The 27442-nt window shown below is 48.4% G+C and overlaps 1 protein-coding gene across 1 annotated transcript in view; it reads left to right on the top strand.

The window, feature by feature from the left end:
• The first annotated feature begins 17706 nt into the window (after positions 1–17706).
• Positions 17707–27442, top strand: part of GJC2 (gap junction protein gamma 2) — an 85364-nt gene continuing 75628 nt past the window's right edge. The window contains exon 1 of the mRNA XM_053261642.1: positions 17707–17727. The gene's annotated coding sequence lies outside the window, so the exon portion shown is untranslated. The remainder of the gene's footprint in view (positions 17728–27442) is intronic.

Here is a 27442-nt window from a genome sequence, read left to right as displayed (position 1 = left end):
CACCTCCCCAGAACTTGGCACCACAAAGGATTGTGAAAATAAAAAGGGGATAGCCTCTACTGCTGCCCTGACCTTCTTGGAGCGGAAAGCATGGAACACGTTACTTGATTATCTCACTCAATGCTCCTCCAGAAGCAGCATCTGCACCTAATGCTGATTTTGCTTTAGAAAGATTTTGCTCTTTCTGAGTCTGCACTGATCTCTCTCTACACACACACACACACACACACACACACACACACAAACTTGGATTTTCAGTTTGCTCCCACTGTTGCCCAGCTGTACAAATCAGGCAAGTAGTCAGAATTGGAGGTCTCCAATTCTCCAATTCACACAATGCCTTCACAGTCCTTTCCACTACAATGCTTACTATTTTTTAGTTTAGTGCCAAGCAGCTGGAAAGCACCCAGCTGTGCAAAAGAAAACCCATTGCACGAGGAGGCTCTGTCTGTGCTAGGTGACGGGCACTGAGGTCCAGAAGCATGCTTTGGAAACTCGCTGTCCTTCTTCTAAAGCCAAAGACCTTGAGGGCAGGAGGATGACCCGGCCAGCCCTCTGCCCTAGCGGAAGCCAGACACCACATTCCTAATAATGACGCTCAGCAGCAATGTACCTGTCACAGGGATTCCCAGACCTTGTTGACTACAACTCCCATCACCCCCATGGTTGTGGCTGGTGATGATGGGAGGTGTAGCCCAACAACATCCAAGTGTGAGAACTCCTGGCTGCAGCTTTTAGAAGTGGTTCAGCGAGACAGATCTGAAAGCAGAAGGAGCCTCCGCCTACCTGCCTCCATGGCTGTTTCACAATCCTTAAGTGGACCTTGTGGAACGAGCCTTGCACTTCTTTTTATGGCTCTGAGAATGGGGCAATGCACATCAGCCAGCAGGAGCCCCCAGTTGCTCTTGGCCATCTTCTTCCCTCTGGCCTCCCTTTCACCCCATCTAAACTTGGGTGCCAAAATAATCCATCTCTCTCCCTAGTCAGATCATGGAGTGCTTTTCCTTCTGCAGCCTCCTCCTCCTTACCTTTAAACTCTTGGAGCCTTTGGCCCATGTGGCCTTATGGTAGCAAGAGCATGAATCATGCCGTTTGCGAAGCAGCGTCAACCCTGGTTTGCAATCAAATGGGAGACGACATGTGTGAGCATTGGAAGATATTCCCCTCAGGGGATGAAGCGGCTCTGGGAAGAGCAGAAGGTTCCCAGTTCCCTCCCTGGCAGCATCTCCAAGATAGGGCTGGGAGAGACTCCTGCCTTCAACCTTGGAGAAGCCGCTGCCAGTCTGTGTAGACAATACTGAGCTAGATGGACCAAGGGTCTGACTTGGTATATGGCAGCTTCCTATGTTTCTGCCCTTATTTCCTTCCTATGTTTCTGCCTCAAACTTGATCAGAACTCCAGCATGGCTCTGTTCCAACAGGAAGTACCTTTCCACACTGTGCATAATCAATCTGTGGAATTCTCTGCCAAAGGATGTGGTATCTAAGAGAGCGTCTTCTTCGCTATGAGCCCCACCGGCCGCTGAGGTCACTTGAGGAGGTCTGTCTCCAGTTGCCACCAACTCGTTTGGTGGCTACACAGAGACGGGCCTTTTCGGCTGCTGCCCCGAGGTTGTGGAATGCGCTCCCTGCTGAGATACGATCCTCCCCATCTCTGGCAATTTTCAGAAAACACCTGAAAACCCATCTCTTCAGCCAGGCTTTCTCAGCTTTTTAAAATTTGTTTTTAAATTGTTTTGATTGTTTAATTGTAGTTTTATGATGTTTTTAATTGTTAATCATTGTTATGTTCTATAATTTTTATTTTTATTATTAACTGATTTTAAGGTGTTTTAATGTAAACCGCCCTAAGCCTTTTGGAAGGGTGGTATAAAAGTTTTAATAATAAAATAAATAAATAAATAAATAAATAATGGCCAGCAGCTTGGGTGGCTTTAAAAGGGACTTAGACAAACTCATGGTCAGCTCTATCCCTGGCTATTAGTTTGGATGGCTGTAAGCTACCTCCAGGTCCAGAAGGAGGATGCCTCCAAACACCAGTTGCAGGGGAGCAACAGCAGGCGAGATGGCATGCCTTCATCTCCTGGTTGTGTGGATTCCTAGAGGCATCTGGTGGGCCGCTGTAGGAAGCAAGATAATCATCCAGATTAGGAATTCTCAACGTTGGGCCCCCAGATGTTACTGGACTTCAACTCCCATAATCCCCAGCCCCAGTCGCTGTTGGTTTTGGATTATGAGAGTTGAAGTCCAATAACATCTGGGGGCCCAACGTTGAGAATCCCTGGTCTAGATCGATCCTGGGCCTTTTCCAGCAAGGTGCTTATCATTATGTTATGTTTTAATATAAATGCATCAATTGTGTAATAGTAAGGAAAGGCTCTTGGGACCAGACAAAAGCAATTGTTTCCTTGGGAGTTGGTTACTGATAGGATAATCAAGCGGTTGACAGTGTGGTCAGGCTATAAGAACATAAGAAGAGCCCTGCTGGATCAGGCCCAAGGAGGCCCATCTAGTCCAGCATCCTATTTCACACAATGGCCCACCAGATGCCACTGGGAGCCTGCAGGCAGGAGTTGAGGATATGCCCTCCCTCCTGCTGTTCCTCCCCTGCAACTGGTACTCAGAGGCATCCTGCCTTTGAGGCTGGAAGTGGCCTGTAGCCCTCTGACTAGTAGCTGTTGATCCCTATGCTGATGACCTATTCAACACGGCAGAAGGTACCTTCTGTTAATGGGAGGTCTGTTTTATACCTCGTTCTAGAGTGCTGCTCAAGAAAAGTGAAGCCAGATCCAAGAGCTTGTGCTATGTAGGAGGCCAACTTATTCCAGCCCAGTGAACTCTTGCATGAGTCTTTGTGGCTCAATGCTGGCGGCGGCCGCAATTTTCCTTCCACGCGTGGTACTTTGCATCCAAACCAGTGTTGACGAAGGGAGCCTAGCTGCTGGGCCACATTCCCTGTGGAAAGAACACTGCAGATCTGGCACTCCGTGGGCTCCAAGGTGCCTGCACATCTCTTCGTTCCAGCACATGGATTTGTTATGCTTTGCACAATCAGGACTAACGGCATGTTCTTCCTAAAAATCAGGACATGCTGCAGGCGGTCTGAGGAAGCAGAGACGTTTTTAGCAGATGCAAGGAAGTGGGCTTAGTTTAGAATTTGCTTAAAAGGAAACAGGAAAAAACCCTGGACACCCTTACAGTTGCAGGCAATTGCCAGAGACAAGTCTGCGTTGACATCCGAGGCCCAGGGGGAAAGTTAGAGGTCATCTTCTGCCCCGGTTGACATGACAGAGCTGGTTTCTCCCCAATGATCTTGTGATGCTCTCCCTGGTGGGCAGCCTGTGGCAGCAAACGGGCCCCAGGGTAAGCAACCAGCTCCGAAATACCATCTCTGCAACAGCTGATAAGAAAACGACGAAACGGTTTTTCGAGAGGGCTGAATCCCACACCATGAATGTACAGTTTTAAATATCGGCAAGACAACTGAAATGCACAAATATAAAATAGGATGGGCGCGGAAGTAGAAGGCAGTCAAGGGATCTGTGCAGGGAGCATTCCGAAGACTGCAAAAGAATTGTGGCTCCCACATTCAATGGTGGCTCCCACATTCTGGATCGCCCTGCCCTGGGAAGTCCATTTAGCCCCTTGCCTGATGACATTTTGTTGTGCAATTAAAACATTTTGTAGAGGCCTTTGACTTCAGTCTTGATTGATGTTTATCTAGCTCAGGGGGTTCTTAAACTTTGGTCCCCAGATGTTGTTGGACTACAACCCCCATCACCCTGTCTTCAGTCATTGTGGCAGGGGATAATGGGACCTGTAGTCCAACAACCTCTGGGGATTCAAGTTTGAGAGCCCCTGATCCAGCCGTTCTCTGACTGCTGCCAGTGTGGTTGCAGCTGCTGTGCTGTTTTCATGTTATTTCGTTGTGTTTCTTCTTTACTGCAGGCTGTCTTGGGTTGTCCATTTCTGAATCAGAAAGATGGCATCTAACTAATATTATAAATAAATCAACAAACAATGGTGGTGGGCTATTTTCATCCTGCTCCGTTCTGCTGCTGGTGGAGGAGATGGCTGGCAGCCATGCTCCTAGCAGAGCACTCTATCAGGCTGTGAGGATAGAGCCTCCATGTTCAGAAGCTGTATACCTCAGGGTATACCAGATGCTGGGGACAAGTGACATGGGGTGTCCATCTTCTGTGTGACTGGCTGGAGCACTTTCAGCTGTGTTTGGTTGGCCACTGTAGGGACGAGAATACTGGACCTTGCTCTGATATGTTTTTAATTTTAGAGGCTTAAAGAGAGGAGCACCCAGGTACGTACTTCTTTGAAAAAGTACCAACGGCTCAGGCTGCCACCTTTTCTGGAGTTCTTGATTTTTAAAACCCGACTTCTCTGAAAGGGGTGCATTCCCTCTCTGCAGCGCTGGGATGCACATTCCTGATGTTTTATAAGGAACCTAAGAAACTGCCTTCTACCGAGTCAGACCCTTGGTCCATCTAGCTCAGTATTGTCCTCACAGACTGGCAGCGGCTTCTCCAAGGTTGCAGGCAGGAGAGTCTCTCTCAGCCCTATCTTGGAGATGCTGCCAGGGAGGGAATTTGGAAGCTTCTGCATGCATGCAAGCAGGCAGGTGCTCTTCCCAGAGCGACTCCATCCCCTCAGGGGAATATCGTCCAGTGCTCACACATGGAGTCTCCCATTCAAATGCAAACCAGGGCAGACCCTGCTTAGCAAAGGGGATAATTCATGCTTGCTACCAAATGACCTTGCTTTGCCTTTTTAAATAAAAAAGGGGGGGGGGCAAGCATGTGTATGGCTTCAGCAAGGCTGTCCCTTGAGTAACCACTGTGTTGTGCAGGAGAATGCGCAGCTGACCCCAGACTGGGGTCACTCATAGAGCCAGCCTAAAAGTTTGGGAGGCGGTGCCCAAGAAAGCAGGGAGGCGAGGCCAGTTCATCTGCCCCCCCCCCCCACCGCCACATTAGTCCTACGTGCAAGCAACATCCAGTTATTTAAAAGTTATTTGTAAAAAAATTGGGGGAAGGGGGCACCCACCCTATTCCCCCCTGGGGGGGGCTATGGGTCTGCTGGGGTACTGCAGAGAGACTGCAGTACCCCAGGAGCTACTACGGGGCAGAGTTTCTCATTCTTGGGTCCCCAGATGTTCTTGGACCACAGCTCCCACCATCCCCTCTGGCCATTGTTGCTAGGGATGATGGGAGTTGTAGTCCAAGAACATCTGGGGACCCAAGCTTGAGCACCAATTGTAGCCGGGGATGGCGGGAATTGTAGTTCATCAACATCTGTGGAGCACCACAGGTTGAGACCCCTTGTGCCGGGGAAGGACAGAGAGCAGCGGGGTCCAGCCGAAGTTAGACCCTTTGAGGAGGGCCCATTGATCACAGGGAGGCATAGAGACTCCCTGCGGGTGCGAGTTTCTTCGCTGTTGTTTGAAAGTCTGGAAACCGCCTCCAGTCTAAGGAAGTCAGGCGGTCAACAAATCTGCGAAACAAAATGAACACGGAACTCCAACCCACGGGAAACCGGTGGGACTTTAAAAGCGCCGAGCTTTTGCACGGGCCGTGTGCTTTTGTTTCTCATCTCAGGAGAGGCCCTTGGAGAAGACGATGCCCGTCTTCGTGCAACCAACTCCTCTCCAGAGCAGCTCCCGCCGCCGGGATTCTCCAGGCTCGAGGGCTCGGCGCTTCGGACATCATCTGCCCTTCCATTCGGTGGCTCTTTCACGCTCGCCCGTTTGCAAAGGGCTTCGGCTCCCGCTTGTCCGCGTCCTCTGCGCGGCGCCAGCTGCAATTCCACTCCGTCCGGCCCGCACGATCGGAGCCGCCGCTTCCTTGGCTGCGAAGAGCTGCCTCCAGTCCGCTTCTGTGTCTCGCGGGCTTACGAAAGAGAAGGCTGTGTCTGGTGTGTGGTGTGGTGCGGTGCGAGTTGTGTGTGTGTGTGTGTGATGCCGGGAAACAGCTCCACGCGCAGCAGCAAGCCTTTATAAGGGCAAAACTGGGAAAAGCCGAAAAGCCGGGGCGGGGGGAGAGCAGCAGGGGCGCGCGGGCGCGCGGGGCTGCCCCTTGCCGCCTTGGGCAGGCGAGCCTCCCCCCCCCCGTCCCCGCAAGGGTGCAGGGTCCGGCGGCCAGCCGAGGAGGACAGACGCCGCCCTGCGCCTTCTCCCATCCCAGCGGAGACCCGGCGGGTGGCAGCTCTCGCAGCCAGCCTGGTCCGCCCGCGGTCCTCCTCCTCCTCTCCTCCTCCTTCTCCTTTCCGCGTCCTCCGTGGATCCGAAGACCAGCCCCTTCGCGCCCCACCCCCCCCGCCCGCGGGCGTGGCTCCGGCCCCGCGTGGGAGACGCATCCTCCAGAGCGCAAAAGTTTGGAGGCTGCCGAGTCCCGACGCCCTGCTCTGCTGCCGGGGTTGCAAGCGCTCGCTCGGGCCGCAGCTGCCTGGAGCTCGCTCGCCTCCCATCACTCGGGCGCCTCCTCGCTGTCTCTCGCCAGCCCGCGTGGCCGCACCGGAGCCACCACCCACGCGCCTCTCTGCCCGCGGAGAGTGGTCCCCCCGCCTGGGAGGCTGCCTGGGGGCGGGAGCGCGCCGCCCGCACGCGCGAGGTGAGTGGATCGGGCCCTCTCGGCAGGCTGCGAGGCGATGGAAGCGCCGGTTGGTCACACGAGGGGGCCGCCCGGGCCCTTGAGGTCAGAGGCAGGATAGCATCCTTTGCCAGGTGGCCGTTTATGGTCATTTGGCCATCGGGACATAGGCAGCTGCCATATACCGAGCCAGACCCTTGCTCCATCTAGCTCATCATTGCCTACCCAGACTGGCAGCGGCTTCTCCACGGTTGCAGGCAGCAGTCTCAGCCCTATCTTGGAGATGCTGCCAGGGAGAGAACTAGTTGGAACCTTCTGCTCTTCCCAGAGCGGCTCTCCATCCCCTGAGGGGAATACCTTCCAGTGCTCGCACATGTAGTCTCCCATTCAGATGCAAACCAGGGTGGACCCTACTTAGCAAAGGGGACAATTCATGCTTGCTTCCACAAGACCAGCTCTCCTCCTAGCCCTTGATGGGAGTAGTCGTCCAAGAACATCTGCAGACCCAAGGTCAGGAGCCTGTTACAAGTGAAACATGTTTGTTTGTAAACTCTTGCCTTGGGAAGGGTAACTGTGGCTATGCAAGTGCTTGCAGTGAATAGGTTATGTTATGTTCCATATGGATCGTGTTACATCACCATAGATATGTGTGAAATATATTATGAATGTGTGGTATAAAAACATTGTGTGTGTGCGCGTATAATTTGCTGTGTGTGATGGCATGGGCTGTATATGCTGTATATAAACGCAGAGTCTAATGTTATGAAACTGTGTGCGTTCTTAACTTCTGGGTTTAATGTATGATTCTTAGATGCAAGTGGCAATGAAATATGCAAGGCTGATCTTCTCTCTGTGAATATATGTATGCATGTAATGTGTGGATTGGGTGTACAGATGTATGAGTTACAAGATTGTGTGATGTGTCTCTGGCACACACATTCAACAGGGTGCTGGACTAGATGGGCCTTGTGCCTGATCCAGCAGGGCTGTTCTTCTGTTCCTCACTGGGGGTTGCCAGTTTTTCAGCCCTGCTTCTGCATCTGTGGCTTTTAATAGCATCTCAGCCTGCATAAGTTGAGGGATAAACGTTATGGATGAGCTGTGAAATGTTTCAGCTGCAAGTTTCTGCCTGTCAAGCAACTATCAAAAACACAGCTGCAGAGGCTTATTGGAAAGTTGGTAGCCCTGTAATGTGGCTACCAACAAGTTGGTTTCGACTTCTGGTGCCCACAGAGCCCTGTGGTTTTCTTTGGTAGAATACAAGAGTGGTTTGCCATTGCCTCCTTCCATGCAGTATGAGATGATACCTTTCAGCATCTTCCTATATCACTGCTGCTTGATATGGGTGTTTCCATTCGAACCCACAACCCTTTGCTCACTAGGCAAGTTACTTCCCTGCTGTAACATTAGGTGTGGCTTGTATTCCTTGTAAATCTGGGAGTAGGCAGTTGTTGTGATGTGTGTGTGTGTGTGTGTGTGTAGGATCTTGATTATGGAAGTTGGCTGAGTGTCAGGATGGGACAGGTGTCTTGTGTGTGTGCTGCAGTAGTATTTAGGAACATAGGAAGCTGCCATGAACTGAGTCAGACCATTGGTCTATCTAGCTCAGTATTGTCTACCCAGACTGGCAGCAGCTTCTCCATGGTTGCAGGCAGGAATCTCTCTCAGCCCTATCTTGGAGATGCTGCCAGGGAGGGAACTTGGGACCTAGATGCTCTTCCCAGAGTGGCTCCATCCCAGGAAGGAAATCTCTTGCAGTGCTCACACTTCTAGCCTCCCATTCATATGCAACCAGAGCAGACCCTGCTTAGCTAAGGGGACCAGTCACGCTTGCTACCACAAGACCAGCTCTCCTCCCCCACAACATAAGAGTATATTCTGCATGTTGGCATCTGACGGAGGAATCTACCTATGGTGGGCAAAAATGTATTATGTATGCATAGTGACCATGTTGTGTGTGCATTAAGGTTTATTCTAAGCTCTGTTTCCTAATGCACAAGCAGTGGGGGGAGGGCAGCCCCCCCCAATATCCATGAGCATGTCCCGATCCCAAAATTTTCTAATGGAAAGAAAGATGGAAGAGAAAACAAGAATGAATAGAAAAAGAAACAGGGAGGGAGGGAGGGGAAATGGGAAAGAGGGAAGAAGGAAAACTGGAGGTGTCTTCCAAAGAACGCAAGAGAGTAAAGGAGGGTTCTAATGTTTGTTTTTGTTTAAGGTATTGAATGTTGTATAAGGTTATGAATATTGAAAGGAAACAGAATTCATCTTTATCTTCTGCTTTTTTCTTCTCTCTAAGAAACAACCGACTTCCTAATTAAACTCCATCCTGCACACAAACTTGCTTTCCGCTGTGCAGTTATATTTTTTTGCACTGTACAAAATGTGTCCAGCTTCATGTTAGAATAAGCCTTGATGTGTATCAAAATGTGACAGGCAAGAACAGTGCAGAAATCTATTTGCACATGTATACAGTGCATATTAAATAAATGTTCAGACTTCTTTACACGCATCTTTTCAGCAATCTGAGAGAATGAATATGAGTGAGTGTTTAGCACAGGAGTGGGCAACCATGGCTCCCCAGCTGTTGCTGAACTACAACTCCCATCGTCCCCTGCAACAATGAATTGCAGTTTAGCATGTGCGTTAGAATGAGAAGGCAAGGGTGTATGAGTGAGAGAGAGCACTTCCATATTCAAACTGCATTGTTGGATTCTTCTGTGATGTGACCATATTGATCAGTCTGTTGAATGTGCCTGTGGTCTTCAGACTGTGTTTGGAGCAACTCTGGGGTTCTAGGTGAATTTATCTCGGGTTCCTTGGTAAGGAAACCCACAACGCTGGACAAACCTTTACTGGAAGATGTCTCTCCCACCACTATAAATCCCTGACCTCGAACAAATGCTCATATTTTCTGTGATGTCTCCGTAAATCAGGTTGAGAGTTTTTGCTGAAAAGCGGCACGTACTTATCTTCAGTAGCCACCTAATGGCACAGTGGGGAAATGACTTGGTTAGCAAGCCAGAGGCTGTTGGTTAGAATCCCCGCTGGTATGTTTCCCAGACTATGGGAAACAGTTATATTGGGCAGCAGCGATTTAGGAAGATGCTGAAAGGCACCACCTCAGACTGTGCGGGAGGAGGCAATGATAAATCCCTCCTACCAAAGACAACCACAGAAGTCGACACCGACTCGACGGCACACTTTACTTGACATATCTTCAGCAGCAACCCCTTAGTTCCCAGACCATATTGTAACTAACAGGGTGGTCCAAGACACCTTGCTGATGGAGGCAGATGTGATGCCCCCACCTGCAGGTGTACCTGCTCATGGTGGCAGCAGGTAGCCACTTACACCTGAGATGACCTCCTCACTTTGCCTCCTAGAAGGTCTGCCCCCCACCCCGTCCCGGCTCAGTCTCTCTCTCCTTCCTCTGCAGTCTTTCCAGGATAAAGCTTTAGATTGTTAGGCTGGATTTTAGGTTGACTGTTAGCCTCTAGCCACAGTTCAGTGGAAGAGCACCTGCTTTGCATGTCCCAGGGTCCAGAGATGGACCCTGCCATCTCCAGTTAAAAAGATCAGGTGACAGGTTCTAGGAAAGACCCCTGCAGTTCCCAGGACCCTGGAGAGCAGGGCAGACCATGCCAAACTAATTGGACCAGTGGTCTGACTTGATATAAGGCAGCTTCATACACACGTGGACAAATGTGTTGGTACTCCTCCACAAAAAAAGAAGAACCCACAATTGTCTCTGAAATAACTTGAAACTGACAAACGTAATTGGCACCCATCATTGTTTATTCCGCATTTAACAAAAATCAGACTTTGCTTTAGAGTTTTGATGCAACAGAATATTTCAGATAATCACACAAATGAAAATGGCATGGACAAAAACGATGGGACCCCTTAACCTAATATTTTGTTGCACAAACTTTAGAGGCAATCACTGCAAACAAGCGATTCCCGTAGCTCTCAATGAGATGTCTGCACCTGTCAACAGGTAGTTTGGCCCACTCTTCCTGAGCAGACTGCTCCAGCTGTGTCAGGTTTGAAGGGTGCCTTCTCCAGACTGCATGTCTCAGTCCTTTCCATAGATATTCGATAGGATTCAAATCAAGGCTCATAGACGGCCACTTCAGAACAGTCCAATGTTTTGTTCCTAGCCATTCTTGGGTGCTTTTATCTGTGTGTTTTGGGTTATTATCCTGTTGGAGGATCCATGACCTGCGACTGAGACAGAAATTTCTGACACTGGGCAGTACGTTTCACTCCAGAATGTCTTGATAGTCTTGAGAAGCCATTGTTCTCCTGGGTCTTCTTCCACTGAGCCCACTGTCACTCAAAAAGCGACGGATGGTGTGATCAGACACTGATGGACCTTGACCTTGGAGTTCAGCTTGTATCTCTTTGGAAGTTGTCCTTGGCTTTTTGTCTACCATTCTCACTATCCTTCTGCCCATTCTGGGGTCGATATTCCTCGTGTGGCCGCAGCCAGGGAGGTTGGCTACAGTCCCATGGACCTTGAACTTCTTAATAATTCTTAATAATATTTGCAACTGTTGTCACAAGAACATCAAACTGCTTGGAGATGGTCTTATAGCCTTTGCCTTTAACATGCTTGTCTATAATTTTCTTTCTGATCTCCCCAGACAACTCTCTCCTTTGCTTTCTCTGGTCCATGTTCATTGTGGGACACACGATGATACCAAACAGCAGAGTGACTACTTTTCTCCATTTCAATAGGATGAATGACTGATGGCACAATTGGAGGCGTGTGATACTAATTAAAGAAAGCAGCTAATTTGAAAAATCACTCTAATTCAATTATTTATGATCTTTTCTAGGGGTGCCAACAAATGTGTCCAGGCCACTTTAGAGTATCTTTGTAGAATAAGCAATACTTTATCTCTTTTCACACTTGCTTTGCTTTACTTGATGACATATCAAAGGCATGCAGGTATTCATGGGACAATTCTTTTTCATTTAATCACTTTTCAGAAGGCATAAAACACTTTTTCAGTGAGCTGTAAGGGTACCAACAAATTTGTCCACGTGTTTATATGTTTGTATAAAGCATGCTCCTTGGGGCAGGGACCTTGTACTTTGTAAGCATGGTGCTTTATATAAATACTTACAAAACTGTTCTGTAGTGGGGAGAATAATTGTGGGCGGGGGACAAAGAACAACACTGGCCTATATTTCTACCTCGAGAGCACAATGACAGAGGGAGAATTTAGGACAGCACCCAGTCCTAAATGAATAAGCACCCAGTTTAGGACAGCACCCAGTTAGTAATGAATAAGCACCCGTGAAATCTATCCATGATTCCCATTAATTTGAGTGGGGGTTAGTCAAGACTTACTTAGTTTGGACGTTGTTCTTAGTTTAGCCCATGAATTCTGACCAGTGGAGTTTTTAGGGAGTCCCTGCAATTGGCAGGATGTCTCTTCCGTGCTGATTTCTCTTCCTAGGGATGCAAGGAAAGAGAAATTATTGTTATGATTTCTCCATACAGTTTATCCCCATACAGTAGGGGTTCTCAACCTTGGGTCCACAGATATTTTTGGACTAAAGTTTCCATCATGCCCAGCCACAGTGGCCTTTGCTTCTCAACCGTGGGTTCCCAGATGCTGTTGGAGATCCTTCCCATCCACAAAAACCTTCAGTTGTACACTGAAGAAAGCAGAAAAGTCAAAGGTGGTTTGTCTAGAAGTTCCCACAGTGAACCAATAGGGGGTGAGAGAGAGCCATGCTGCTTATTCTGCACAACTATTAATCATTCAGTTATAAGAACACTTCAAGTAAAGTTGTGCTGTCGAGTTGGTGTCAACTGAGTCAACACCGACTCGACCGCACAACTTTACTTTATAATAATACTTTTCTATTTTAGAACAGTTGGAAAGGTAAAAAGAAAAGATGACCACACAAGAGTCTGTTTACAAGCATGAAATGAATTTTGCAGCAACCAGAAATACATGCTCATTTTAACAATTTATATAGGACATTTGCTGCACATTCCCATGTATCTTTGCTTGGACAAAAGTCCTACTTTACTCAATGGGGCTACAATCCTGTGCATGTTTACCTTGGTGTAAGCCCCACTTACACCCAGATGTATAGATGCGGTGATGTGTCTATACCTACAAAGATTATAATCGTTTAGACAATGGTTTTTCCCGTGACACTCTATGGATGCGAAAGCTGGACTTTGAAGAAGCAAGATAGAAAAAGCATTGATGCTTTCGGACTTTGGTGCTGGAGAAGACTTTTGAGGAGACCATGGACAGCCAGGAAAACAGACCAATGGATCATGCAACAAATCAATCCAGAATTTCCACTCGAGGCACAAATGACCAGGCTCAAACTATCCTACTTCGGACACATTATGCAAAGACCCAGCTCCCTTGAGAAGTCCGTAATGCTGGGGAAAGTGGAAGGCAAGAGAAAAAGAGGACGACCAGCAGCAAGGTGGATGGACTCGATCATGACAGCAATGAATGCACCACTGAGAGACCTGAAAGGCCAAGTTGAAGACTGATCACCCTGGAGAGAATCTATCTATGTGGTCCCTAAGAATCGACACCGACTTGAAGGCACTTAATCAATCAATCAATCAATCAATCAGTCAGTCAAGCCCCACTGAATACAATGGAACTTGTGCCTGAACAAACACAGATAAGATTGTGCTGCAAACTGAGATTTTTCTTGGTACATTTCCCCCCTCTTAATCTCATTTTTATTTTAAGGCAGAAAACCTACAGTTTGACCCCCAAGCTGCTGTCTGAGCTGTGCCTGAGGTTTCAGGCCCTCTTTGCTCCCTGTTTCCCCTTTGGCCGTGCTGCTCTGACTGTGCACCCAGAACAGATCTCTCCCGCTCTATCGACTGGCTGTGCGGCTTATTTATTGGGCCAACTCAGCCTGCTGCAACCCTTGCCAGGAACATGTTCAGTAAATTGTTTTGAGTGGTTCAGTCATTGCCTCTGGCTGTAAAAATATTAGAAGCTGTGAAGCATTACGTAAGGGCAGGGTTACAACGGGAGAGTGCTTTGCTAGCAGAACCCATAAGCATGGAGGTGTGGGGCTGGGTGTTACTATCAAAGGCACACAGAGCTTGCTCCAAGCAGAGGCACTCTTACTCCTGGACTTTGGGGCTAAAATCCAGGCCTCCACACCCTCTGGGGGCCCCCCAAATCATCTTTAGTCTGTCCTGGGTGGTGTGGTTTGTGCCCTCAAGAACCTACATGTTAAGAAATGATGCTTGCAGGACGGGTGCCGGGGGGCTCCAAAGGCCTCCAAAATTACCTAGGTGCACCTCTGGCTCCAGGCACACAGGTGCAAGCATCCTTCAACCAGCAGTTTGCCCGTGCAGTCAGGACTGCCAGAGGGTGGTGAGTTGGTGTGGCAGAGTCGCCAAGGAAGGAAGCCCTGAACCAGGAAGCACCATCTGAGCAACCAATCCCTGCACGGCTTCAGAGAGCTTGCTGGTACCTTGCAGGCCGCTCAGAGAATCTGGTACTTCAACAATGATGTAACCTGAAATAAGGTTAGCTGAAATGGGGTCTGGCAGCATCAACCCTTCCTCTACTTCCTTCTCTATGGTTCCATCTCCATGACCCAGGACAAGAAGCACCATTGCAGCGACAGGGTGTCAAGGGTTGCAGAGTTGATGTCCTGGTGCTCTTGCCCCGTTTGCAAACCACCTTGGTGCTTTTCGCTGGTCACTGTGGCAGGTTGAGTGAAATGGCTGGTTCGTCTCGCTTGGCATTTTAGTTCTTGCTTTTATGCACTATAACCACAAGGGTTCTGAGGCTCCTTGCTGGATTCTAGTGGGGAGGCAATTGGCTTCTTGTTTGTTTAGAATCACTCACCCTATTTTTAATGTTTATATACCACCCTTGAAGAACTAAAGACCAGCCCTGCTGGATCAGGCCCAAGGAGGCCCATCTAGTCCACCATCCCATTTCGCACAGTGGCCTACCAGATGCCTCTGGAAGCCTACAGGCGGGAGTTGAGGGCAAGCTCTCTCCCCTGCTGTCACTCCCCTGCAACTGATACTCAGAGGCATCCTGCCTTTGAGACTGGAGGTGGCCTACAGCCCTCCAACTAGTAGCCGTCAATAGACCTCTCCTCCATGAAGTTATCCAAACCCCTCTTAAAGCCATCCAGGTTGTTGACTGTCACCACATCTCCTGGCAGAGAATTCCACGAGTTGATTATGCGTTGTGTGAAAAGGTACTTCCGAGACCCCCTGGGCAGTTAACAACAAGACAAAAACAGAACAAATACAGCTAAAGAATTAAAAAAGGGCAAAGGACAACTCACTGACCAAAAGCCTGGATAAAAAGGGAGGTCTTCTGTCCACCCCTAATGTGCTTTCATAGTCATACCCCTGCAGCAGAATAATTGGAAATGTCCCATCACAAACTATCTTGCTGCTTTACTCTACTGCTACTAGTACTAATTCTTATCTCTCCTAGAGCATTTTGCTAAACTTGGCATCCCCTGCAGATTAAATTTTATCTCCTCCTTCAGCATCTTAGGTCTGGACTTCAGCTAAAGTCCAGATATAAGAATGTTAGCCAAACCACTGTAAGGATACTTTCAGCTGGATCCATATTTAGTGCTTGTGGTGGTTTGGCTGTCTCTGTTACTAGAAGTCCTCTTGGGGCTAAACTAAAGTTGTGCCATCGAGTCGGTGTTGATTCCTGGCGACCACAGAGCCCTGTGGTTGTCTTTGGTAGAATCCAGGAGGGGTTTACCATTGCCTCCTCCCACGCAGTATGAGATGATGCCTTTCAGCATCTTCCTATATCGCTGCTGCCCGAAAGAGATGCTTCCCATAGTCTGGGAAACATACCAGTGGGGATTTGAACCGACAACCTCTGGCTTGCTAGTCAAGTCATTTCCTCGCTGCGCCATTAGGTGGCTTAGGGCCAAACTATGTGTTATATCAGGGGTTCCCAACCTTGGGTCCCCAGATGTTGAGTTGTAGTTCAATGACATCTGGGGACCCAAAGATAGGAACCCCTTTTGTTATGTTAGAAACCCTGCAGCAGCAGCAGCTGCAGAGGAATCCTGTGTCGGTCTCAGCCCACACGGTGACCTTCCTCCATTTCCACAGCTGCTCTTTGTGAAAGAAAAACCTGGCCAGACTGCAAGTTTGATGTGATTTGTAGTTTGGTCCTTTCTGTTTCTCCAAAACATCTGGAAAGGAAAGCATGCAATGGCCTTATTTTGATGGTTATCATCAGGGATTATTGAACCTGTTTCATATTTCTCTTGCAAAAGAGAGAGAGAGACAGAGAGAAGCAAAAAATTAAGAAAGAGAGAATGAAGGGAAGCAAAGAAAAGGGGAAATGGGGCAGTAAAGAAAGACTTGGGGCAAATAAGAGGAGGCATGGGAGATATATGGACATAAGAAGCTTCTTTATACAGAGTCAGACCCTTGGTCCATCTCGCTCATGACTGCCTACACTGACTGGCAGCAGCTCTGTGGGATTTCAGCCTGGGGGTCTTTCTCAGCCCTACTTGGAGATGCTGCCAGGAATTGAATCTGGGACCTCCTTCATGCCCTCTGCTACTGAGCAACAGTCTCTCCCTAAAGGTATGGGACCCCCTTTGGTAGGGAGAGCCCTGCTGGAGACTTGAGCGACCAGCTACACAAGGCATATAAAGGTTTTTGTACAACAGTATCATTTATTACATTTTTATCCCACTCTTCTTCCAAGCTCTCCTTTTATCCTCACAACAACCCTGGTAGGTAGGTTAGGCTAAGAGAGAGTGGCTGACCCAAGAGTGCCATTAGGAGTGGGGATTTCAGCCTGGGACTCCCTGAGACTCTAATCACTAGACCATGCTGCTGCTCAATGGGTGAGTGGAAAAGAACGAAGGAAATGATACATATTATTGTGAGATGTTCTCCATTGCTTTTCATTTTTAAAAAAATCCTAAGTGGCATTTAACAATAGATAAAGTTAGAAACTACAAGAATACATTGAAAAAATACAGTACAAAACTATGAACTGTAAGTAGTAGTAGTAGTAGTAGTAGTGGTAGTAGTAGTAGTAAAAACAAACTCAGACATGAGAGCTAAAAAAAACCTTAGAATATCAGCAATGTATAATGGAATGGGATGGACTGATTTTTGTGTGAATGATGAGAGTTAATAACTGTATGTAAGTTTGCCAGTGAGACTCTGGTCATTCTCTGGTTTAGATGTGACCGAGCCTATGCAGGGTTGCCATAATACTGGTTTGCTGAGTTTTACCTGGATTTCAGCCATGCCTGAAAATAATTTGCAAGCCTCCCTCTCTCTCTCTCTCTCTCTCTCTCTCTCTCTCTCAATTATATACCATCTAATATCAAAATCTCTAGGTGGTTTACAGAATTAAAACAAAATATAAAATACAAAACATATATAAAAGATAAAATAGATAAAAATACATTAAAACTTAAAATTAGCTAATTGTGCAAATATTATTTATAGTAAGCCCTTGATAGCCCTCTCCTCCATGAAGTTATCCAAACTGCTCTTAAAGCCATCCAGGTTGTTGGCTATCCCCACATCTTGTGGCAGAGAATTCCACAAGCTGATTATGCGTTGTGTGAAAAAGTACTTCCGTTTGTTGGTCCTAGATTTCCTGGCAATCAATTTCATGGGATGACTCCTGGTTCTAGTGTTATGTGAGAGGGAGAAGAATTTCTCTCCACTTTCTCCACTCCATGCATGATTTTATAGACCTCTATCATGTCTCCCCGCAGTCGTCTTTTTTCTAAACTAAAGAGCCCCAGGTGTTGTAGCCTTGCCTTGTAAGAAAGGTGCTCCAGGCCCCTGATCATCTGGGTTGCCCTCTTCTGCACCTTTTCCAGTTCTACAATGTCCTTTTTAAAGATGTGGTGACCAGAACTTTGTCTCTTGATGGCTTGGGGGGTCGGAGAAGGTATCGTCAAAGCGAAAAATGAGACTGAACCAGTGATGGTGACGACAAGGCCAAAGCAACTTGGTGTTAAAACAGCCTCCCCTGAAGTCTGATTTTGCATCCTGTTTTTCTCTGTCAGGAACTGAAAGGCATCTTCTTATAACGGCCGGCTTGCACCGTTGTTCTTGAAACATCCCAGGATGCTGCAGGTTAGTAGCTGCTGCTCAGTGTGACTGTTGGACTGGCAGGGTGTTCCTGTGTGGTGGACTCGAACTGGGCATTTTAGAAAGCTCTCCAATGCTAGCACTTTCAGATTGTTGAGTTGGGTTATCCATCATATGTTTGCTCTTGCGCTTGAGAAGAAAGTTCCGTTGAAATTAATGGGCTTAACTTCTATGCAAATCTATAAAGGCAGGGGGTTCTCAAACTGAAGGCCGTTGAGGCTGAGGATGATGGGAGTTGTAGTCCAGCAACATCTGGGGTCCCAGGTTTGAGAACTCGTGTGTTAGAGTGTGGACAAACGGAATGTGTGTACATCCAATGTAACTTTAGAATGTTTTTATTTACTAGAAGATGTATATAGTTTATTTTATTTCATTTATTTACTTATTCATTCATTCATTCATTCGATTTCTATACCGCCCTTCCAAAAATGGTTCAGGGCTGTTTACACAGAGAAATAATAAACAAATAAGATGGCTCCCTGTCCCCAAAGGGCTCACAATCTAAAAAGGAACATAAGATAAGACACCAGCAACAGTTCCTGGAGGTACTGTGCTGGGGGTGGAGAGGGCCAGTTCTTATACCATTCTTCTGGAAGTTTCAAAGCAGTTTGCAGCACAAACCTAACTGAAAACTGATCAATGTAACATGCCCATTCAGTGTTCCCTCTAACTGGGAGTCCCAGATGTTGTTGACTACAACTCCCAACATCCCCAGCAGCAATGGCATTTGCTTGGGGATTCTGGGAGTTGTAGTCCACAACATCTGGGAATCCCTGTTAGAGGGAACACTGTGATCATTATCATCATCATTATCATTATTATCATTATTATTATTACATTTATATCCCGCTCTTCCTCCAAGGAGCCCAGAGTGGTGTACTACATACTTGATTTTCTCTTTCACAACGACCCTGTGAAGTAGGTTAGGCTGAAAGAGAAGTGACTGGCCCAGAGTCACCCAGCTAGTATCATGGCTGAATGGGGATTTGAACTCTGGTCTCCCCGGTCCTAGTCCAGCACTCTAACCACTACACCACGCTGGCTCTTGGCCCTAACCCCTCTTTACTTAACATTCAGGCTGATCAAGAATTCTGAGGGACTCAAAATCTTGCAAAAGATGTTGTCGCTTTTTGGTTGGTCCTAGTAAAGGTAGAATTGCAGCCCTGGTGGGCCACTGTGCGAAACAGGATGCTGGACTAGATGGGCTTCCTTGGGCCCAATCCAGCAGGGCTGTTCTTAGGTTCTTAAGCCGTAAAAATCGGACAGAAGAGGTGTGCCTCGTGTGTGTGTGTCCATCCTCTCTCTGTGTGTCTCTTCGGTGCATTGTGCCTGTGCCGCTGCCTCCTCTCCAAGCACACTCAGCTTTTCATAACTGCGCATAAAATCAACGGCAGCTGAGGCCTGCTGGAAGGACAGGCTGTTGGACAGTGGGGCGGCGGAAGCAGCTATGGCACATCAGTTCACACAGGCGAGGGCTGCACCTGTTGAATTTCTTTGGCTGGGCATTACTTATTCCTCTGTGTGTCTCCAGCATTGTCATGCCAATAATAATAATAATAATAATAATAATAATAATAATTATTATTATTATTATTATTATTATTATTTTAAAAAACAACCCTTAGATATGTGCTCTAGAGTAGCTAATGCTGTTGGCCAGATTTCTCTTGGAAGGACAGCAACAAAGAAGCTGCCTGTTCGTGGCTTTATTTTGGACTGGCGTGGATACCCCGCTGCTTTCTAATACCTAGTTTGGAAAACCTTGCTAGTATTTTTGGTCTGTGTGTGTGGGGGGGGCGGTGTTGGTAGGGGGCCGGGGAGCAACCTATTATCAAAAGCTCAGGAGCATGACCCTGTGATGGATTCACACTCAGCAGCGCCCAGAGACCAGAACGGGCTACTGGGAGGCACTTCCTAAGAAGTTGATTCCTATCTGGTCCAACTCTGTGAATTTTTTCCCCCCTGCCTCTACCCAGAGAGCTGGTTTCAAATGTTTGGGGGAAGCAGCTGATCCTACCGGTCAGCAGACACTGTGGAATGCACATAGACCAATGGTGGGGTGGAGGGTGGGTGGCAGGCTATGCCCACGGGTGTTCCATTGCATGCCTGTACCTTTCCTACACATGTGCCCGGATCTGTACATAGGCACCTCTTCACTGAACTGGGAATCCTGCAAGGATTATATATGCTTCGGATGGGCACACTGTAGACAGGCTGAGGAATGCACAGTGGGCACGGAGGGGCAGAATCTGTTGCTGCAGAGGGACCCTGCATGTCTTAATGGCAAGGAGGAACATAGGGAGCTGCCTTCTACTGAGTCAGGCCGTTGGTCCATCTAGCTCAGTATTGTCAACACAGACTGGCAGCAGCTTCTCCAAGGTTGCAGGCAGGAGTCTCTCTCAGCCCTACCTTGGAGTCCAAGTTGGAGATGCTGCCAGGGAGGGAACTTGGAACCTTCTGCGTGCAAGCAGGCAGGTGCTCTTCCCAAAGCAGCCCCATCCCCTAAGAGGGATATCTTACAGTGTTCACACATGTAGGCTCCCATTCCAATGCAAACCAGTTGCTTGCTTAGCAAAGGGGACAATTCACACTTGCCTACCATACGACCAGCTCTCCTTGCAGAGGATGGTGATTTGGCCCAGACTGCAAGAGCCAAGCAGAACCGGACAAGTCCCCAGCATTAGGGGTGTGCAGAAAACCACCTGGCCTGGCTCGAGTTCGAACTGAACTTGAACGGCACCAGGCCAGTTTGTTTTCGGCCTCCTTTAGAAACCAGCCCCCACCCCACCCCATTTGGTTTGGTTCGTTGGGATTCGACAAACATTTTTTTAAAAAATTCTTTTTCTTTTTTCTTTTTAACTTAACTTCTCCAGGGACTTCTCCAAGATGGTGGTGGATGGTCTGCAGAGGTTCCCCCTCCCCACCGCTGGCCTTCTTCTTCCTAAAAATTGCCTGGTTCTGGTGTCTTCGGCCCTTTCTGGGCCTATTCCCTGGTGTGGTGGCCATTTTGGAGGCTGCCACACCTGTGCAATGGGACTCTGCATGGCCGGGTAGGCAATTCTTAGGAAAAGGAAGGCCGGCAGGAGGAGGGGGAACCTCTGCAGACCCTCCACCTTGGAGAAGCCCCCCCCCCCCGGTGGAGGTAAGTTTAATTTTTTTAAAAAACTCAATGAACCCCTGAACTGGGGTGTGTGTGTTTGGTTCGGAGTCGAGCCGAACCAGGGGTGGTCCGGCTTGACCCTGAACCTTCGTACCGGTTTGGATTTGAGGCAGTTCGCACACCCTACCCAGCATTTATTTATTTATTTCACACTTCACCAAAACTAGTATCTCTGATTGGCTTACACAATGAAATACAGCACACGATAAAATAAAACACAAAAATTAAAAACCACTTGTAAGTGTAACTAAAAATTTGATTTAAAAGGTGCCAATACCAGTTGCTAAGTCTCATTCTGTGGCAAAAATAAATAAATCTATAGATTAATTACGAGTTGTGTGGAAAAAATGCTTCCTTTGCTGGTCCCGAATTTCCTGGCCAAAAGTGTCATGGGATGACCCCTGGTTCATGTGTTAGGAGAGAGGGTGAAACATTTCTCTCTATCTAGGCTCTCCACACCTTGCATAATGGACCTTCAGTGTCCACACTCTGGGTCAGGGAATGCATCACACAAGAGGCAGCAGAGTCTTGGCTCCAGAACTGGGGGGCTGCCTCTTTAAGGATCCACACTTGGTAACAGGAGGGTGGAGCCTGAGGAAGGTAGCTGGGACCAAGAGATGCGGGGGGGGGGGGGAAGAGTCAGTTGGAGTTGGGATTAGAGATGTGCACAAATCGAGGTTCGTGCCCAGTTCTAAGCCAAACCGGTCTGTGCTGCCGCCGAACCGGTTTGGCGGTATGAATGTGGTGCAGGGGGTGGTGGCAGGGGAACCTTTAAAAGTGAGTACAGCAGGTCCTTACCTGCTTGTCCTCCACTCCATTCAGCTTCCTGCTGTGGCAGCACTCTCCCCAACAGCCCATGCGCGGCTCTGGCATGCATATTCCCTCTGCGCATGCACAAGAAGCTGCATGAAGCGGCGGGTAAGCAGGTAATGACCTGCTGTACCCAATTTTAAAGGTCCCGCTGGCTGTCGCCCGGCCCACAGTCGAACCGTTGAATCGGTTCGGCTTTGAACCGGGGCATGAACCGGTTCATGCACATCTCTAGCTGGGCTGCTCTTGGATCAGCTTGCTGCCTCGGAGCTCTCCGAGGTCCTGAAGACTGACTTTGCCTTGTGGGCAGCTGGGCAGGACAGTCCTTTGGCTACTGTGGCATGATGAGACCAAGAGATAGTGGGAGCGGGGTCCACCAAGGGGAGCACCTGAGGGTAGGAACCCCTGCTCTATACCTTCAGGGTGGGGCAAAAGGAGGGGCTGCTAGGGAGGGGTTTGCCTCAAATGGACAACACCATCGCTGCTGAGTTGTCCAAAAGCCCCCCTGCTACCCTTTGCTCCTTGGCTTGCCCCTGGAGGGATGCAGGCTGTGAGCATACACCCTGCTTTGTATATGAGCCACATGCAGTGCCTCCCTCGGCTTTTTCGGTGGGGGGTATTGACTGATGTGGAATGAAGCTGGCCTCAGACTGTTTGCCTGCTGTGCAGCTGAGCTCTGTGGTGGGGACTGCTCCCTGCAGGGCCAGAGAACCGAACACCCTGCTGAGCAACACTGCCTTGCCAGGTTCTCTTGCCTCTCAATTATCCTGCCAACTTCAGCTCTGGAGAGGAGGAGTTCGCTGGGACCACTTCCTTTGCTCATCCACTACCTCAGAGAAGGCACCAACCTGGTGCCTGCTAACGCTGCTGGGAGGACCTCACGAGTTCTGTTTAGATTTAGGATTCATTTTTCACCACGGTCCACTCACATTGCTGTCTTCTGTCTTTCTCTCTCACCTCCCCAAGCAATGATCCATTCAGGGCAGTCTCTGGCGCAATCTTCCTTTCAGCATGAAGACTTCAGGCGAGAAATGCCAATCATGTTTCACCTTAACGACACTATTTCAGCATCTCTTGAAATGGCTTGGATATTTCGCTTGAAAAGAAACTTCCATATTTAGCCTTGAATCTCATTTTAGGCAAAAGCTTGTGACAACCTGTGCAAAAAAATATGTGCAGTATTGTACAATATTTTTGGTACAATATGTGCAAAAAAACTTAAATTGCTAGAAACTCTTGGTTCCCATGAAATGCCGCAAGTGCTTCTCCTGAAGAAGAAAAAACACATTTACTTTGAATTCTCCTTCAGGCAAAAGGTTTGGCTGCATCTCTGCTAGGCTTCACCTCTTAATCCCTGCATTCATGAGGTCTGGAAACTTGCTGTTTGGATTCTTCTTAAGCTGATATTCCTCAAGATTCAGAACTGGCTCCTGACTTCTGCACTGTGTGCCACTTTCAAAAATTTAGGATACAATTGTGCAGAACTCGGGCCATTAAATCTTCCTTGCTAGCACTGCTGGGAGGACCTCATGAGTTCCATTTAGATTTAGAATTCATTTTTTACCACGGTCGGAGAGCAAGAATGTCAGCTGAGATCTGTTTGTACCCTGACAATAGATATGTTGTTATAACAGCATACAAACACTTGGAGTCCAGGAACGGAAAAAAATATTCAGTGCCCTCAGCTAGTGGTTCCATGTCTCCGTTTTTCTGGTACATGTCTGCACTTGCATAAATATTGTGGCAGAACGTGAGCTATCCAGGTTTTATTTAGCTTTAATGAGCTCAGCAAACCTCTTGTGGGACAGCCCCCTCCCTCTGGCATTCTCTGGAGACAAGAGTAGGTGAAGAACAGGCCATTTCCTCCTATGCATGTTGCATTCGGTGAACTGTGTGTTGTCAAAAGGTGGTAGGGAGACACCATTCCCCGGGCTTTTCATTTGTCACCTGGGGATTTTTAGTTTAGAAAAAAAGACGTCTGCGGGGAGACATGATAGAGGTCTATAAAATCATGCATGGCGTGGAGAAAGTGGAGAGAGAGAGAGATTCTTTTCCCTCTCACACAACACTAGAACCAGGGGTCACTCCATGAAATTGATTGCCAGGAGGTCTAGGACCAACAAACGGAAGTACTTTTTCACACAACGCGTGATCCACTTGTGGAACTCTCTGCCACAGGATGTGGTGACAGCCAACAACCTGGATGGCTTTAAGAGGGGTTTGGATGACTTCATGGAGGAGAGGTCTATCAGTGGCTACTAGTCAGAGGACTGTGGGCCACCTCCAGCCTCAAGGGCAGGGTGCCTCTGAGTACCAGTTGCAGGGGAGTAATGGCAGGAGAGAGGGCACGCCCCTTTCAACTCCTGCCTCTGGCTTCCAGCGGCATCTGGTGGGCCACTGTGTGAAACAGGATGCTGGACTAGATGGGCCGCTTTGGGCCTGATCCAGCAGGGCTGTTCTTATGTCTTCTAGGAACATAGGAAGCAGCCTTATACTGAGTCAGACCATTAGTCCATCTAGCTCAGAACTGTCTACACAGACTGGCAGTGACTTCTCCCAAGGTTGCAGGCAGGAATCTCTCTCAGCCCTCTCTTGGAGATGGTGCCAAGGAAGGACGTTGGAACCTAGATGCTCTTCCCAGAGTGGCTCCATCCCCTCAGGGGAATATCTTACAGTGCTCAAACATGTAGCCTCCCATTCAAATGCAAGCCAGGGTGGATCCTGCTTAGCAAAGAGGACAATTCATACTTGCTACCATAAGACCAGTCTGGTCTCCTTACAGACCAAAGCAGGACATTTGTGACTTCCATACACCATAGGAACAATTATAGACATAGGAAGCTGCCATATGCGGAGTCAGTCCATCTAACTCAGTATTGTCTAGAACTGGCAGCGGCTTCTCCAGGGCTGCAGGCAGGAGTCTCTCTCAGCCCTCTCTTGGAGATACTGCCAGGGAGGGGACTTGGAACCCTCTGCATGCAGGCAGGCAGGTGCTCTTCCATTGAGCTATGGCCCCACCCCCTATGGGGACTCTCTTCCAGTGCTCCCACATGTCTCCCATTCAGATGCAAAACAGGGCAGATTCTGCTTAGCAAAGGGGACAATTCGTGCTTGCTACCACAAGACCAGCTCTCCTCCTTTCTGTGTCTGCACTGGCTGGCAGTAGCTTTCCAGAGTTTTTCATGGAGGTCTTGCTCTGCTCTACCTGGAGAATGCTGCAAGGGACTGAAACTGGGACCCTCTGCATGGGAAAGAGCTGCTCTGACACTGGGCTATGGTCGACTCCCCAGTAAGTCCATAGGAAACATAGGAACATAGGGAACTGCCCTATACTGAGTCAGACCATTGGTCTATCTAGCTCAGGATTGTCTTCACAGACTGGCAGCAGCTTCTTCAAGGTTGCAGGCAGGAATCCCTCTCAGTCCTATCTTGGAGATGCTGCCAGGGAGGGGACTTGGAACCTTCTGCTCTTCCCAGAGCGTCTCCATCCCCTAAGGGGAATATCGTACAGTGCAAACACTTCTAATCTCCCTTTCGTATGCAGCCAGGGTGGACCCTGCTTAGCTTAAGAGGACAAGCCATGCTTGCTACCACAAGAGCAGCTCTCCTCCTCTGGACATTGGTGTGCAACCGTGGGGCTGACCTGGACTTCCATTCACCAGGGCAGGACTCTGCTCTGGCCGGTATTTTCTGGCCTTACCAAATTTTCAGTGCCTAGACTGCTTGCTGTTCCAAACACTGCAAAAAGTACTTAAACCTGAGGGTGAAGTCCATCCTTGGAAATAAGCACATAGAACTTACTAGCCCACAAACCTTTCTAGGAGGCCACCTACGGACATATTCATGTTTGATTCATTTTCAGCAGCTGCAGGCCTGTCTTGGGGTCCAGTGGGCATCAGGCCCCAAGCCAGGGTCGGCCCATCCACTAGGTGAAGTAGATGGCTGCCTAGGGCGCCAAGCAGGGAGGGGCGCTGAAAGTCTGGGTCATGTGAACCACCTGGCAGTGCCTCCTGCCCCTGAAGGCAGGTGTACACACCGTTGGAGCCAGCCAGCCAGGTAACAGTGGGTTACTGCCAGCAGATGCATTGTCCATAGTGTGGATTTCTCATTTTATTTTTCATGGGAATTTGCACTGGAGTTGCAATAGGTCAGTGTCTGGAAGGTTGCAGTGAAGAGCTGGGTTCATCAGCTCCTCTGTTTAGATGTGACTGTGCACATCGTATACAAGGTCCAAGTTCTTTAGAGCAGTGTGGTAGAGTAAAAGCAGAGCCTTGAATTGTGCCCTGAATGCCAACGGGATGAGCTGCATCACTCTTGAAAATGAGCCAGAGGTGAAAGGCCAACTCAATTGCCTACCGACGCCACCCCGCTGAATGGGCTGCAGTAGAAAAGATCATTTGGCATCTATCCAGAGTGCAATCCAAGGCCACCTCCCTGTTAGCCCGGAGAGCGAGTGAGCAGATTTGTGGACTGAAATCCAATTGCTAATTAGATTTTGCTAGAGCAGGATGCTTCACTGAGGCTGGCAAGAGAGAGCACCTCCCGCATCTCTCTGAAACACAGTGGGGTTTCAGACGGGCGTGTTCTAGTTGGACATGACCTTTGCTCATGTTCTGGATTCTTCCTGAGGAGGGTTGCCCTTGAAGCAAGACAGCTCAGCGTTTCTTTGCCCAGTGGGTTATTCCGTCTTCGCAAACTCTGATTTGCTTATAATTTATTTCTTATTAAATTTCTATACTGCCTTTCATTAAAAACAATCTCGGTGTATTTAAGATATGACTTGGAGGATGAGTCGAAGTCCATTTCGCGCAAGCTGGGTCTTCCATACAGAAGTAACTTCATTCTAGGTAGTTGAGTGCATCTCGTGTACACTATATCGATTTCATGCGTATTTATCACAAGAATTTCTTCTGGGAAGAGGTCTCGCGAATCGGCAGCTCTTGATAAGGGGTTTGGATCAATGTCCATTTCATCATGGACTAAGTCAAGGGTTCCCAGCAGGGGTGCTAGTGCCCCTAGGGGTACTTAAAGAGCTCCCAGGGGCTATTCGGAGTCCTCCTGCTTCTCTAGGCTGCAGCCTTGTGGCTTCTAAGCAGTTTGAATTTTCTAAGCAGATTGAAATTTATTGGACAGGTTTGCTTCAAATGGCATATTAAAAACAAAAGAAGTTACTTCCGTGCAACAAATTCTTGGATTCCCCCATGGATGTGATAACAGAAGCCAATAATGAGGTGGGGCTTTGTGCAGTTGAACTGGGATGTGAGGCAGCTGGAGAAGGAAGGGCCTTCATAAAGGATTAGACTTGAAATGGGTCACAGGAGAACTGAAATGGCACTCCAGGCTATGAGGAGAACCGCAGGACAAAGGACGGTAGGCTGAGGCATGCCTGCGTGCCGAGAGAGGCAGAGGATCAAGCCAAAGAGGGAAATAAACCCGCGACAGCAGGCTGAGTAAAAATCTGATGAAGGTAAATGGGAGTTTATTTGAAGTGCAGTGCCTGATCCTGCATCCATTGCAGCAGGTGAGGGACAGAGTTCAAGAACAGCCATGTGTGTGGATGCACCCTGAGAGCAGCAGTTCCTAACCTTGAGTCCCCAGATGTTGCTGAACTAAACTGCCCCTGCTAACTGGGCAAAGAGGCACCTTCTACCATGGCAATTCTCTTTATTTAGCAGGGGGAGTAACTGGCCCTGTCCACCCCCAGCACAGTACTTCCAGTGACTGTTGCTG

Source organism: Hemicordylus capensis, chromosome 6 (genome assembly GCF_027244095.1).
Source record: "Hemicordylus capensis ecotype Gifberg chromosome 6, rHemCap1.1.pri, whole genome shotgun sequence".
In the NCBI taxonomy this organism is placed as follows: domain Eukaryota; kingdom Metazoa; phylum Chordata; class Lepidosauria; order Squamata; family Cordylidae; genus Hemicordylus; species Hemicordylus capensis.
This window is presented reverse-complemented; position numbering and strand designations above follow the sequence as displayed.